Here is a 17196-nt window from a genome sequence, read left to right as displayed (position 1 = left end):
TATGCATATCAAAAACTTCAGCTAAGATCCCCAAAATTAGATTTTACTTCACCATTTCTGTCATAAAAGCCACCTCCAGCTCTTAGAATTTTGCTATTTCCAAAATCATTTTCAATTTTCCCTTCCTCAAGTGTTCTTGGTGAATTTTGTAGCCAAATAAGACAGTTACCAGTGAACCTACAGAGTGAGCAAGGAACAGCAAATGTAGAATTGGATGATGACTTCTCTGTAGGAACGGAGTTTGAATGTGTTCTAAAAGGTAGCCAAGTAGACCCAGAAGGGGCGGCCCATTATCATTTCCATATGAGCAAGATGGGGATAATAATTGATTTTAGGGCTATTGGTGTATACTTTGGTTCAAACAGTCTGATTTTAAAGCATTTTAGAATTCATATCCTATAAGTATAGAAAAATCAACAGAATGCCTGACTTGAGGAAAATATCAACTAAAAATTGGTAAAAGGAGAGTGAAGCCTCTATCTTTTACAGCTTGTTGGTTTCCCCTTTCTTTTTTCACATTTATAATTTTTTTATTATTTATTTTGTGGGTACATAGTAGGTATATATATTCATGGAGTACATGACATGTTTTGATAGGCATGGAATAAATACTTGAGGAGATGGATACCCCATTCCCCATGATGTTTGCTTTCCCTTTCTAGGTGAACCTACCCTATGAAAACATTGAAAATCTTATTTTTTTTATCTCTTCCACTTTATGAATTCAGTCTATCTAGTAAACACACTCATATCAATATGTTAGAAACAATCAACACAAAACACATTACTGACAGCAGAATTTCGGTGCCTGCCTGTATGCTCTTTTTGAACATAAATGACATATTTGCCATGGATGAGGTTACTTGTGCAGAAGAATACCTTTTTAATTTGAAATAATATCTTCATCTTTTTGAGATAGAAAAAAAATATTTTTTAAATGAGATTTTCATTACTTGAAACTTTTTAACTAGAATTTTCCTATTATCTTGCTCCCATATTGGACAGGCATAGATTAGGTGAGTCAATCCGTCAGGGTTTGAATCCAGGCTGCTTCTTCTACTGTCCCTGTGACTTTGAGTACAAAATTATTTAATTAGAAGTCATTTAAACTTTTTTGTTTCTCAGCTTTCCTCAATGTAGAATGGATCTATGATAATGTCCTACAACATAGGGTTATTATGAGAATTAAATGTGACAATATTTGCAAAGAGGTTAGGACTCTGCCAAAAATATAGTGAAATGTACATAAGGGATTGATTAATAAAGTTTCAAATGACTGACTTGGAGCTAGCTAATTGTCAAAAATTTTTATAAATTTTGATGGTAAAAATACATTAGCATCGCAATGTAAAACAAAAGGAAACTGTCTCAATAACTTCATTTAAAGAATGTTCTTCCTATAAAACTACTAAAACTAAAATAAGAAATTGTGTATAATGCTGCTAAACTTCAACAGGGCATTGGAGTGGGAATCCAGAGGCTGGTGGCTAGTACAGTATTGATACTGGCTTAAAGGGGTAGGGTAGTGATGGGCAGAGAAGTGCGGCCTCCCTGGTAAGGGCTCCACCCTCAGTCCTGTGCCCACGGACCTAAGTAAGGACAGACACTTCTGTTTCCCGGCCCAAATACTGCATTTTCCAAGACCACCCTGGCCCACCATGCCCTCATCCTGTGCCTCCAAAAACCCTGAGAATCTAGCAGGAACAGACACAAGTGGATGGACAACAAGAGGAACACGCTGACAGAGGCCAGCATGCCGTGGATGGTGGAACAAAGTGGACTCCGAGGGAAATTCGGCCTAGGACAGTGGGAAGAGAGCCAGGACACTGAGTGGCAGGATTCCAGGGCACGACCACCTTCTGGCTCCCATCCATCTGCTGAGAGCTTCCAACACTCAAAAAAACCTTGTATTCATTTTCCAAGCCCACGTGTGATCCAGTTTTTCTGCTACACTAGGGAAGGAACCCTGGGATGCAGAAAGCCCTCTGTCTTTGCAATAAGGCAGAAGGTGTAATTGAACTTATTAACACAAGCTACCTGCAGATGGCAAAGCTGAAAGAGCACACTGTACCACATGCCCACTGGGGTTTCAGAAGCTGTAAACACTTAATCCTGGACACTGCACTTGGGGTCGGAGCCTACACTCCTTAAGACCTACCCATCTGCCTGCTCCCCCTAGGAGTTTGAGCTGCAGAGCTCCTAAGAAGCAAGTCACACCTCATTGCACGCCCTGCAAGCTGGATAAGGGAAAACTCCTCCCGTTTCAGTATTGCTGCTGATCATCCAAGCTGCTCAGTAAGCCTTTTCAGCTTGCTAGATTTCAGCTGCTTTATCCTTAAAAGGACAGTTATTCTTTTGAGAAAGTAAAAATTTTTATAAGGCTAAATCATATAGAAATTATAGAAACTTCATTCTAAATATAACTTTAGAAAGCACATCATCCACACCAGTCTCCCCCATCCAAAATTAGAAGAAGAAAATCTAGAAGAGAAAATAATTTGCCACAATTACCTGTAATACCATCTCTCCCCACCCCACCATGGGAGTGACACAGTTAATATTCACAACCCAGACCCTTGAGGTGGATTGCTGGAATCACTAGTTCATTCAAGAACATCTGAATCTAAGTTCATTATACAATGCTGTGCTTGTGGAAGGCCCACTTTTCTAACATCCATCCAAAGAGAAGTTTAAAATATTTAACTGGTAGAGGGTTTACGTTAAGGAAATAAAAACAGGGTTGCTACATGCACACAAAATGAAAAAGGAATATATTCTAGGAACCTAGTTTGGAATTAGATTAGTAAGATTTGCATTTGAATGAGGGTAGCTGGATTTTTCTCAGTGCTTTCATTATTTCCTCACCAACTTAAGGTCTAATACATATAGAAACTGCTGGATATTAAGGAGTTTCCTGTAGCCCCAAATTGCCTGTCATCAAATCAAAGCAGTTTTTACATAAGCAGATTGCCTTACAACAAGTGAAAATTTAAAGCATGATCTTTTGTTTAAATAACCTAGTAGATGAGCTAGTTTTTATGTAATTATTTGTACAATCGATAAATGTTTTAAAAATACATATTTAAGTTTTAAAGGCAAGGAGTAGGAAAATAAGCTATATTTAATTTAGTCTTGTAGTCTTTTACTTTCAGATTTAACTGTAGTTCAAAATTGTCTATCTAAAAATTTGTTTTTCTGTTTGATAAATTGATCAAGACATATTGATCAAGAATAAATTGATGTACTATATGGAAAGCTTACATCACTAATATGTAAACAAGTGGATTGTGACTCAGTCAGTCTGAGTTCAGATTCTGTTTTCATAACTTACTAGTTCTATGCCTTTGAATGAATCACTTTACCTACCTTTGTCACAATTTCCTTACATGAAAAATGGGGATATTGCTAGAAATATTACAAGGGATAATGCATGCATATGAAACACCTATGAAGATCTGTGTCAGACATTTCATAGCTCTCAAAAAATGGTATCTATTATGTATACATGCATTACACTTTTTAATAAAATATCAATATAGTCATAGAAATTAGAATTTATTAATTTTAAAATGTTTACTAGATTTCTACAATATTTTATTTTCTAAAAGTTATATGACCTTGCTCTTTGTTGGAGGGTCATGTATCTGTGGTTGTGATTCCAATAACTACTAGTCTGCTTGTAATAGCCATTCTGATAGATGTGAACAGTGTTGTGTATATATATATATATTTGTTCTATTTAGCTATGGAATAAATCCAATTACTATTATTTCTACACATACTCTTTCTTGATTTTGTTTCCCATATTATTCAGGTGGCTTTTGCACTGAGAGCAAACACAGCTGACAGCGTGGTCCACTCTTGCAGATGCAGCCCAGAGTATTTGTCTTCTGATGGGCTGGTGGTTAAAGGAGTAAGAGGAAGAGAATCTTTGAAGGGGCAAAGTGGTAAGGTACTGGCTTCATCACCACCTACAGAATTCAGTACTTTTCATCCTAGCCTACTGGGAGCATTAACTTGGGCACTTGTATGTATGTGCACACACTCACCTACCCGTGAATGCAACACTCTGTCATAGTGATCTAAGGGAAATTACGTTTTATAAGGAAAAGGCTACAGCAATTTTAGGATGTTATTTGAGTCAATTACAATATTTTCTTTCCTTTTCTTCCTTTAAGTGATTAGAAAGTAGTTGAATTAGTTGATACAATAGTAGAGCTGGAATAAAACATTTAAGCAGAGTTAACTTTAAAGGCAAATAGGATAAATGGATATCTGTGTGATATAAAAGACAAAATGAAGAATTATTTTTCCCAATTCATTCAGCATTATAATGGAAATTCCATCATCACAGTCTCATTCCCTGAATTTCCAGGAATAATCAAAATGTACAGGTTATTTAAATGGTAGAATGTGAAACCATTCTTCATATTTTTAGTGTGGGCAAGTTCAAGAAAAAAAATTTACTGTCAAGATCAAGCTTTGTAGCAATGACAAACAGGATTAAAACTTATGAGAAGCAAATGTACCACTAAAGTCAAAGTCTGCCACTTCTAGATTACTTATGAAGGTTAGTTTCATAAGACACATAATGAGACCTATTGGGAATCTAGAATTCATGGAAGAGGGGCTTGTAGTAAGAAGAGAATTTATGAAGGTTAGAGAAAAGTAGCCATCTCCCAACTTTGCCATCTCTATCACTTACCTTTATATATAGGCTACTGCCTTTATATACAGTCTTTGTGTGTAAACTAAACATATAAGTATGGGGATATATTGTCCATATCTTTTTAGCAATCATAAAGTCAGGCACGTGATCTCTGACACCATTCAAGAGCAAGTGTAGAAAGGGAATTATTTTCATCATAAAAATAAAGTGTTACTACTACCATCACCCTGAGAGGGAAAACAGCTTGAATTGTCTTTCTTGAGAATTATTTCAAACACCTCTTGAAACATTAATGATATAATGTCTGATATAATAAAATCAATAAATGTCTGTGTTGGGAACTAGGAGGACTCAGGGAGCTACTTTTTCAGAAAAGTTAGCATGTCTCCTTAGTAAGACTTTATGTTTTATTGGGTTTACCCACATCATTGAGGCTTTGGAAAACATTGGCACATTCACTAATTAATAGATGATTTTAACTTAATTATTTTCAGTCTTTTTTTCACTTTCTTACTGACACTCCACTCACACCAGTAATTGAAACTAGAGTTCTAAAGGCTTTATTTCTGAGACAGGCTAAGAGAAGTCAAAGGACAGTGAAACTTAAGGCTTACAAGCAAGGAACCAAAGTATTTAAGGTTGAATTACTCGTTATTTTCACACACATTGAAGAAGATATTAAAACTTTACCAACTTACATTAAAAGAGAAAACATCTTTTAAAATGTAGTACCTATTTAATCATTATCTAAAGACTGGCCTGGTTTTTATGACTACAAATTTGATTATTCTGAAAGTCAACATATCAAACACTAGTTAATTTAAACAATTTATCATATGGTATTTCCTCCTAATAAGTCTCTTCCATATTTCTTTATTTTGAAACAAAATTTTTGGCATTTCAGCTAGCTATTACTTATTTATATTCTGTGATTATAACAAAGTTTTTTCTTATTTGGATTTATTTACTAATTTATGAAACTCATGAGCCAAATACCAAATATTGGATTATACAGAGCACCTGAAAATTTTTCTCTTATTGATCTAAAAGTCAATTAATTAGAAAGGATTTCGTTCCTGGATTATTTTTGAAATACAATGTAGCTCTTTCTCTCTAAAGAGGCACTTGACTGACAGAATCAGAGAGGTGGGTAATACCAGTCATGTTCAGACAAGACCTACTTGACTAGGATATATTCAGTGGCCTGGGAAGGTAATTCCTTTTCAGTGGGAAATCTGAAAAGAGACGGGAAGTGATCACAAAAGGAGATATTCTTCAAGTAATGTTGAAGAGCCTTCCAAATGAGAAAGAACTTTTCTCCTCAAAAGTCAATATCCTCCCAGGCCAACAAAACAGAATTTTTACCTTGGTTTCTCAGATTTAAAACAACTATCATTCCAGTGTTTTTCTTTCTTCTTCTGTTTTCTTATTTCTCCCTTTTTATGTGACTTTTCCGTCCAGACCATAATATTCAAATGTTTAAATCTCTCAAAAACTTTTATTTTTTTCCTTTTGAATGAAATTTGTGTTTGTTTGTTTTTACAGTAATGCATTTTATAAACTATTGGCAAAGCAAAATTGTAGTATCAATAAAAGGGAAAATGCGTTTCCAGATTTCAGGGAAGGAAATTTAACTGTACTCAACCTTCAGTTTTGTTTTGTTTTGTTTTTTTTCAAGGGCATATTATTAGCTTGAGAATGATCTTAGTTCTTGGCTTCTCTCCCTTTTCATGGATATGCTTACCTTTGGACCACTGTAATAGCCTAAAGATATCACATTATAAATGGAAGGATAAAAATGATTAAATATCCTCAACCAAAAGAAGGCAAGAGCATAAATTAAGATCTAAAAGGTTTCTAACTTCTGGTAAAGGCAAAATGGGTGATATTAGAATAACCCTCATGACTATAAAAATGATAAAACACTGGACAAAACTTGTATAAATCAAATGCAATACCTGTGTAAATGTAACATAATAAAACATTGCTACTGTTGGAAATAACGTAATTACTTCACTCTGTTATTATTATTGTTTCAAAGTATTTTAATGGTATCACAGGCAAACCAGAACTGAAGGGATTTTGACCCTAGAAAGCAATATTTTTACTCATACAAGGTGAGATTTATGTTTATACAGTTTTTCTTCTGAAGGAACTGTTTTTTTCCGGCAACAAATTAAACTCACTTAGAAAGCTATAATCCTTTTTACCTGAGGAATTAGAGAGAAGCTAGATTTTGGGATTCCCCATAGTGATAAGGTATCCCTAATATCTTTGCTCAAAATCTATTTAAAATCTTGACTCTCTGTTAATTCACCCATGCATGAGATGAGACTTTGGAGATTTCAGGGCAAAAGCACAGTTCTCTAACTGAAAAACGTGAGCAGAGGTATGTGCTAATGGCTAATTAAGTAGGACACAATTTGCAATTTGATTGCTTTCATGCCAGAGGCTCATTAACTTCTTACCGCTTTCTGTTACTATCATAGATAGGCCAACTTCAGTAATAAAGACTAGTTCTGTGGACTAAGAAATTTTCCCAGAACTAAGAACAAAACCATAGTTAACCTGTCCTAACAATTTAGTGAAATCTACATTTTGAAATATAAATGTAATCCCAGTAATGTAAGTGCCTGAGAGGAAAAAAAAAAATCAACATGTTTGAAGAGCAATAAAATAATTCAACTTGTATATACTATGCACAATGTCTAAAATACAACAGCATTTCTAGACATGTATAGCATCAGGGAAAGATAAATTATGTCAGCAGGAAATCCAGTCAATAATACAAAATCCACAGATAAAGTGCATATTGGAATTAATAGATAAGGCCTTTGAACCATCTATGCTAAATATTCAAGAAAGTAATAGGATGGACTGATATGCTGGAATAAAGATGAGTGATTTTAGGAGGTACCTGAAAACTATGTCAAATAAAAAACTAAAATCAGTGCTTATAATGGAAAAAATTACGTATACAAATGGTTTAAATAAATGGCAACTTGAATTAAAAAAAGAAAGGACCAGAAAATTTGAAGAAAAACAAATATAGGAATAATTCAAGCAGAAGCACAGATGTAAAATAAATATAATAAAAATGAATTCAATAATTCAATGAATTTAATTAAATTCAGAGATTCAGTGACCATTTTTAAGTGGCTGAATCTACATGTAATTGCAGTATCAGAAGGACAGACTAGGGAGAAGTTTGGACTGGAAAAATTTTAAAAATATTCTTCAGTGACTTAAAATATTGATTAGAAGAGTCAACTCCAAAGTAGGATAAATAGAGAATACACACACACATACACACCCCACACACATGCACACACACACATATGTATATACACACATACCCTGAGGTAAATGATAGTCAAATTGCTCAAAAACAAGGATAAATAAAAATTCTTAAAAGCAGTCAGAGAAAAACAAATGATACGTCAGTGGTATAAAATGCAAACAGAATCAATGTCTAAATTGAAACAATAGGAGCCAGAAGACAACGGAAAAACACCTTTAGAAAAGTACACAAGAGCAAGATAAGCTGTTAACCTAGTGGAGCTGCAGAAGGCACACTAAAGGCGTGTTGATACAAACCAAAGTTTACATAATTTATTTTCAGTTTTTTTGCTGACAAAAGTGTTAGGGTACATTTTTCAGGTTTGAGGAAGTAATTACGTTATGGATATTTGGTAAGAAAATAGAGTCTTAGAAACGATGATTTGTGGATATGTATAAAAATACTTTTTCATAAGTTCTTTAAGATTCAATTGGATGTTTAAAGAAAAATAGTTTTACTGTGGAGTTTAAAGGTTATTTACAAATAAAATATATGGCAACAATAGCCCAAAGTGGAAGAGTTTTTAAGTTGGATTAGAATTGTATAAGATTCTTATATTTTTGTGAAATGAAATATTATTAATTCAATATAGACTGTAAAAAGGTAAAAATGCATATTAAAATCCCTGAAAAAATCAATAGCAATACAAAACTATAGCCAAGCAACATGGACAAAGACTTCATGACTAAAACACCCAAAGCAATGGCAACAAAAGCCAAAATTGACAAATGGGATCTAATCAAACTAAAAAGCTTCTGCACAGCAAAAGAAACTATCATCAAAGTGAACAGACAGGCTACAGAATGAGAGAAAAATTCTGCAACTTATCCATCTGAAAAAGGCTAATATCCAGAATCTACAAAGAACTTAAACAAATTTACAAGACAAAAAAAAAAAAAAAAAAAAAACACCATGAAAAGCGGGCAAAGGATATGAACAGACACTTCACAAAAGAAGACATTCATACAGCCAACAGACACATGAAAAAATGCTCATCATCACTGGTCACCAGAGAAATGCAAATCAAAACCACAATGAGATACCATCTCATGTCAGTTAGAATGGCGATGATTAAAAAGTCAGGAAACAACAGATGCTGGAGAGGATGTGGAGAAATAGGAACACTTTTACACTGTTGGTGGCAGTGTAAATTAGTTCAACCAGTGTGGAAGACAATGTGGCAATTCTTCAAGGATCTAGAATCAAAAATACTATTAGACCCAGCAATCCCATTACTGAGTATATACCCAAAGGATTATAAATCATTCTACTACAAAGACACATGCACACGTATGTTTATTGCAGCAGTGTTCACAATAGCGTAGACTTGGAACCAACCCAAATGCCTGTCAATAATAGTCTGAATAAAGAAAATGTGGCACATATACACCATGGAATACTATGCAGCCATAAAAAAGGATGAGTTCATGTCCTTTGCAGGGACATGGATGCAGCTGGAAACCATCATTCTCAGCAAACTAACACAAGAACAGAAAACCAAACACCACATGTTCTCACTCGTAAGTGGGAGTTGAACAATGAGAACACATGGACACAGGGAGGGGAACATCACACACCAAGGCATGTCATGGTGTAGAGGGTTAGAGGAGGGATAGCATTAGGAGAAATACCTAATGTAGATGATGGGTTGATGGTTGCAGCAAACCATCATGGCATATATATACCTATGTAACAAACCTGCATGTTCTGCACATGTATGCCACAACTTAAAGTACAATAAAAACTAACTAAATAAATAAAGTAATAGAATAATTTTGTATAATACATAAGTAACTTTATATACACAGGTGAAGAATAAAGAGCAAATGATCCCAAAAGAAAAAAATTAGCATTATGATAGAATTAATTCAAAAATAACAATACTTACTTTAAATGTAAATGGACTCTACATTCCATTTGAAAAGTTGAAATTGCCAGACAATGTAAAAAAAAAAAAATCAAGAAATAACTTGATGCTGTTCACAAATGATTCACTTTAATTATTAATGGTAGTTCAGTGACTTGAACTAAAGAAGAAAGGTTGTAGTTTGTTCACTTGTTCCTTCTGTTGCTTTGGCAAATCATTTTATTTACCTATGCTTCCATTTCCTTATTCGGTCAATAAATATAAAATGCCTTGCTTATTGTAAGGCGACATTTATGGAGATACTCTGATGCAGCAGAAAAAGCCTAGGACTTATAACTGGACGTAGATTGCAATCTTAGAACTTTACTATTTTAAAAAAATAAAGCTGTGGTAACTCCTTTAACTTCTTTGAGATTCAGTTTTTTCTTTAAGAATAGCAAGAGTATTGGATGATATTCCATGCAATGGGGAAATTTCTCTATGAAAAATCTTTGAAAGATTTAAGATTATTGAAAATAATTGTCATGGAAATGTTAATCACTCTACTTGTCCAATCACACTCTTTAAGGACATTGCCTATTCAGAGTCCTAATACAAGCTAAAGATACGTGTGGCATAGAAAGCCATTTAAAAGTAATCTATCCCCTGAGCCACTATTTTAAAAATCTAAGTAGTGTGTTCTGCTGACTCATTAGAACTCAATATTGATAAACTCTTTATAAATCTATTACCTAGTACTGATATTTAAAAAGTAGGTGGCAGTAATGAAATAGAAAGAAGAGACATATGAGTTGTAGCTCAGAGACCTTAATGGTCAGGTTCTATGAAGATCTCAAACTTCTACTACTGCTTTTTTCTAGATATCCACTTATTGCAGAGCTGAACTCCAGCATTAGTATTTACAAATACTACACTTTGTATTTTTTTAATTTTATAAAACTTTTCCTTACTCTTCTATGCATATTGTTAAAGTAAACTCACTTTATCAGAGCTAGCATGAGTAGGTCTGTGTCCTTGGCCACCAATACTGCACAAACAAAATAGTGATGCAAAAAGTAAGTTATGAGTGGATTGATTGCCTAAATTATTTCTAATGCATGTTATAAGGATCACTCACAATATCATTTAAAGCCAGTAATTCTCAAATATTTTTCATGTACTACTTATTCCCTCGATAATTGTGTACTTCATTAGACTACTTTCAAAACAGAAAGTAAAAAGCACATTTTTATATATCTATGAGAATGGGGGAGAACATCCAACAATCAAAAAGGAAATCCTTTAAATCAGCAGTTAAAGACTCTAAATGTCCAAATACAATTCTGGTTTGAGAACTGTAAAAAACCATTCTCTACAACTTGCGATTCCTGTGTTCCTTATCTATTACTGGAAGTTGAAGATATGCTCACTGTAGAGTCAAATTAAATGGATAATAGGAAAATTGGTGGAACTGACAAGTTTGATGAGTAGAAAAAGAAATAAAACCTAATTATTGAGAAAGTAAAACTGAACAAGAAATCTCAGCAAAAAGTGAAAAGAAAAATTTGATTGTAAAATCAGTTAGCTTAAAGTAAAAAAGAATGACAGAAAGCACTAATACATTCATATTATTTATATTTATTATGTTTTTTTTGTAAGAAGAAATAGGAAAACAGTGAACTGTCCTCACAAAAAGAAAGTGGCTGAGTAAAATAAGGTGTATCTACTTAACCCATAGTTTTTAATGTGGAAGCAAGCATGTGGTAAAAATAATGTAGGATTAGAAGACAGATAAATCCACGTCATACCAAGATATGTTATTGACAATGTAGGCAACCACTTTTCCTTTTGAAATTTAATGAAAATTTGGGAACGATATCTACAACAAAGAATTGTGCATGTACAATATGAATTAGTGTATTGGAAGTAAATTATCCCAGGAATCAAACCTGTGTTCTGAATTTAGCTTAATTTGTGTAAGCTATGGAAACTTGGGTAGATTATTTAATTTCTCTGAATCTCAAATTCTTCATATGTAATATAACCTTTGCTATAATTAATTTTAAGTATGTAATGTGCTATTCTATGAATATATGATACATATTATAAAGCAATATTCAAGTTTACATTGTATTTATTATTGTTGTTGTTAGTACATCATTGCCCTCAGTGGACTGGAAATTTCCTGTGAGTAGAAAGAATACCTGTCATTTTCGTATTGGTCAAGATGCATGGAAGATTATATTATAATACATGTAGGAAAATGGAAGCAACAATGAGACAAATATTTGAAATACTTTACATATTTTTGTTTTTGTTTGTCAATCTTTTTCTTTTGAGATAATTGTAGCTTCATGTGTCAGTTTTAATAAATAATGGAGAGATATTCCATGTGTCCTTTTTCTGGGTCATCTCAATGTTATTACCTTTCAAAATCATAGAACAGTATCTTCACCAGAATGTTGACGTTGATACAGCCAAGATACACAGTATTTCCATTACCAAATTCTCTTAGTTCTATGTCTTAGTTACATCTAGTCTTTAAACCTTTGCAAGAATTAATCTGTTACCTTTTGATATAATTTGGTCATTTCAATCATATTATATAAATGGAACTATAAAGCTTTAATCTTTTGGAATTGGATTTTTTTTTTTTTCACTCAGAATAATTGCCTGAAGATTTATCTAGGCTGTTGCATTTCTGTAGTTCATTTCCTTTCATTTCTCAGCAGTATTCCATGGTATGGATGTAGTACAGATAGTTTTACCATGAAGGACATTCAGATGGTTTCCCTTTTTGAGCTAGCATGAAGAAATCTTTTATGAGTATTCATGTACAGATATTTGTGTGAACATAAATTTTCATTTCTATTAAACAAATGCCTATTTGAGTATAATTCTCGGTCATATCGTATTTGCGTATTTAGTTTTCTTAGTGACCTGGCAAACCTTATCAAGAAAGATTTAAAACATATGGCAGCAATGTGTGAGTGGTCCAGAATTGCCCTGGCTTTGCTGCATTTAGTGTTGCCACTATTTTTTTTTTTTTTTTTTTAATTTTAGTCATTCTCAAAGATGTGTAGTGGTATCTCATTGTGTTTTCAATTTGCATTTCCATAATAGCTAATGGTGTTGAGCCTCTTTTCATGTGCTTATTTTCCATTTTCAAATTGTCTCCAGTTAAATTTCTCTTTAAGTTTTGTTTTATCTTATTTTATCTGTTTTCTAAGTGTATCATTAGTTTACAAAACAAAACACTACGGAGTTTTCAGTGTTCTTAATATATTTTAGATACCATTCTTTTATCAGACATGTAGTTTCCAAATTATTTTTCCACTCTGGAGCTTGTATTTTTTTTCTCTTAACAGGATATTTTGCATCACAAAATATTTTAATTGTATTGTATTTTATTTTAGTAAGGTTCTCGCTATGTTTTCCAGGCTGGTCTTGAACTCATGGGCTTAAGTGATCCTCCCACCTCGACTTCCAAAAGTTCTAGAATTACACAGTGTATGGCCTAGATTTTAATTTAATCAAGCCTATTTTATCTTTTTTTTTTTCACTTATGGATCATCCATTTACTGTCAAAGCTAAGAAATTATTGCCTAGCTTTCAATTTCAATATTTTATTCCATCAATTTTTGAAGTTTTATAATTTTACATTTAAGTTCATGTTTCATATTAATTTTTACATAAAGTATGTGTTTTAGATCAAGGAAATCGAAGTTCTTTTGCTTTGCTTTTAGATGTCCACTTGCTCTAGCATCATTTTTGAAAAGGCTATTGCTCCTTCACTAAGTTGCTTTTACAATTTTATTAACATCCTTTATGAACAATTAGGTGGATCAGTTTTCATGATTTCTAATCTGTTCTATTTATCCATGTGTCTATTGTTCTGCAAATACTAGATAGCATATAAGCCTAATATATTGTTACTGTAGCTATGTATTAGTCTTGAAATTAGGTAGAATGGTTCTTTGTACTTAGTTTATCTTTTTTTTTTTTTTTTTTTTTTTTTGTCAGAGTCTCGCTCTGTCACCCAGGCTGGAGTGCAGTGGCATGATTTCGACTCACTGTAACCTCTGCCACCCGGTTTCAAACGATTCTCCTGCCTCAGCCTCCTGAGTAGCTGGGACTACAGGCGCCCACCACCACACCTGGGTAATTTTTGTATTTTTAGTAGAGACAGGCTTTTGCCATATTAGCTAGGCTGGTCTAGAACTCATGACCTCAGGTGATCCACCCTTCTCTGCCTTCCAAAGTGTTGGGATTACAGGCGTGAGCCATCGCACCCGGCCCAGTTCATCTTTTAAATACTTTTATAGCTATCCGATTCCTTGACATTTCCACATACATTTTAAAATTATCTTGTCCATATCTACAAAAAATTCTTTCTGGGATTTTGATAGGAATTATGTAAAAACTATATGAAAATTTGGGAAAAATTGCTATCTTTACTGAGTATTTCAATTCATGAAAAAAACAAAACTTTCCATTCATTTTTATCTTCTTTGATTTCATTCATCACTTTTAAAATATTTTTCAGCATACAAGTTTTATAAATGTGTTGTTAGCTTTGCATTTAAGCATTTTTAAGGGGGCAAGAGAGGTGAGTATAAGTGGTATTATATTTCTTTAAATTTTGGAGCCTAAGTGTTTGTTGCTTTTTGTATGATTTCTTTTCGTAAATTCCTAGAGATTTCCAATATAGACAACAATGTCACCTGCCAATAGAGGCAGTTTATTTCTGCTTCCCTGATTTGTATGCCTTTCATTTCCTATTCTTGATTTATGGCACTGACTATACCTTGCAGCACATATTGAATATAAATAGTGAGAACAGACATCTTTTTCTTGTTTCTAATATTAGAGGGGAAGCATTCAGGCTTTCACCCTTCAATGTAATATTAGCTATACATATTTTGTCTATGTACTTAATGAAGTTGAATAAGTTATCCTCTATTCTTCTGAGCATTTTTGTCATAAGTAAGTGTTAATTCTGTGAAATGTTTTTCTGCATTGATCAATATTTTCATATGTATTTTCTTCATTAGGCTTCTAATATATTGAATTACCAAATATTGAATCAGTCTTGAAACCTTGTCTTGACAGACTTGAATACGGCTTATACATATATATTTTTTTACATACTGATGAATTATATTTGCTAACTTTTGTTAAGGATAGTTACATCTATATTCATAAGAGATATTGGTTCATAGTTTTATTTATTGCAATTTTTTGGTATTGGTATGGTAATAATAGCTTCATAATCATAACTGATAAGTATTTACTCCTCTTCTACTTTGTAGAAGGTTCTGTAGATTTGGTTTGAATCTTCTTTAAAATTTGATAAATTATTCTAACCTAGAATGATTATACATGTGATAATAGGTTAGAATTGGAGACACAAATATGTACTAATGTTTTGCTAAATAAAGATGCAAATAAGGCCCGAGGGTGACTCACGCCTGTAATCCCAGCACTTTGAGAGGCCGAGGTGGGCGGATCATGAGGTCAGGAGATCAAGACCGTCCTGGCTAACACGGTGAAATTCCGTCTCTACTGAAAATATAAAAAATAAGCCGGGCATGGTGGTGGGCGCCTGTAGTCCCAGCTACTCGGGAGGCTGAGGTAGGAGAATGGCGTGAACCCGGGAGGCGGAGCTTGCAGTGAGAAAGATGGCACCACTGCACTCCAGCCTGGGCGACAGAGTGAGACTCCGTCTCAAAAAAAAAAAAAAAAAAAAAAAAGAGAGATGCAAATGACTACATAAAAATCACATATGTTTCTGTCAAGTGTTAGGGCCTGGAAAATATGTTACCCAGTAGCAATAAATATACCGGGCATCAGAATCATACTCCAATAGAAGGAATCAGGGTTTCTTGGAAAAATGATTGATTCTAAAATTGAGAAAGGAAATATACAAGGTAAACCTAGAGCGTGCTGTAGTACCAGAAACCAAGGAAATGTTAAAAACTAACAGTCCCCACACTGATGGGGGTTTGTTAAAAGGACATAGGTGCTAACTGAAGAAGTACCAATAAGCCAAGCCATAAAATAATTGATCTGTAGAATACTTAGGGCAGCACTGGAGTATAATCCGAAAGTATGTAATAAATATCCATGAGCCTATACCAATAAAGATAAATAACTGAGTAGATAAACAAATGAGGGAGAAGTGATAAGTAAACTGTGCAGAACTTCACATAATTGGTGTAGATACTCTATCCTCAAGGAAGTGAGCGTAAGTGCCGACACCGTAAGTGTGAACTGTGCATTGAGACTTTCATCCATAGAGTATAGTGAAGAAACGTAGAAAAATGAATCATATAAAAACCATTACTGCAACAAAGTGATCCTGGTCAACAATGATAGTGATAAATCACATTGATAGTGTAGACCTGTGAAATTATGTGATGAAAATGGCAACTGTACCAGTATGATTTTTGTTTGAAAAACCCATAATCCCACTATGAGCATTTAAAAAAAAAAAAAAATCACGAGAGAGGAATTCTACAAAATGCTTGACTCTCAATCTTTCTACTGAGAGAGGAGTCTTAAATAGGTAACCCTTTAGAAGAGATAAAACTGCAAGTTAAGTGGAAATTAAATTTTCAGAGACTAATAGTGGGATTCCTTGGGAATAAGTTTGCTTAGATCTTACAGGAGAGATCAAGAAAAGGTGAGGAAAAGAATCCCTGTAGATAAGAAGTTATGAGTCAGAGAGGAAAAATTGGGAGCACCAAAGATAAAACCTTGAGAAATATAGCATTTTCTATAGGTCTCATCTTGACTATTCCTGTTCTTTCTTATGTAGGTGGGGAAGGCTTTTTCTGGGGACCCCAGTTTAGTAATTAGGATAGAAAGAGATGGTAATATTCACAAAATACAGAAAAGAGAACTTATCTAATTCACACTTTGTGAGCAAAGATTTGTATCTAAATTTTTATTAAATACTGAATTGTTAGTTTACTTGTGAGGTTTTTGTTACAGAAATTTTTAAATAACATGCATTACATAATCAAATAAGCATCTTCTTTTTGAATATTATTATACTTTAAGTTCTGGGATATATGTGCAGAATGTGCAGGTTTGTTACATAGTTATACACATGACATGCTGTTTTGCTGCACCCATCAACCCGTCAAGTACATTAGGTATTTCTCCTAATGCTATTCCTCCCTTAGCCCTCTACCCCTTGACAGGCCCCGGTGTGTGATGTTCCCCTCCCTGTGCCCATGTGTTCTCATTGTTCAGCTCCCACTTATGAGTGAGAACATGTGGTGTTTGGTTTTCTGTTCTTGTGTTAGTTTGCTGAGAATGATGGTTTCCAGCTGC

The 17196-nt window shown here is 33.7% G+C and overlaps 1 long non-coding RNA gene across 1 annotated transcript in view; it reads left to right on the top strand.

Annotated features, from left to right (window-relative positions):
- Positions 1–17196, top strand: part of LOC135965142 (uncharacterized) — a 336594-nt gene that overhangs the window by 250926 nt on the left and 68472 nt on the right. The window contains exon 4 of the long non-coding RNA XR_012417278.1: positions 3815–3952. This is a non-coding gene — a long non-coding RNA (uncharacterized lncRNA). The remainder of the gene's footprint in view (positions 1–3814; positions 3953–17196) is intronic.

The sequence above is a fragment of the Macaca fascicularis genome, chromosome 9, assembly GCF_037993035.2.
Source record: "Macaca fascicularis isolate 582-1 chromosome 9, T2T-MFA8v1.1".
NCBI lineage: Eukaryota > Metazoa > Chordata > Mammalia > Primates > Cercopithecidae > Macaca > Macaca fascicularis.
This window is presented reverse-complemented; position numbering and strand designations above follow the sequence as displayed.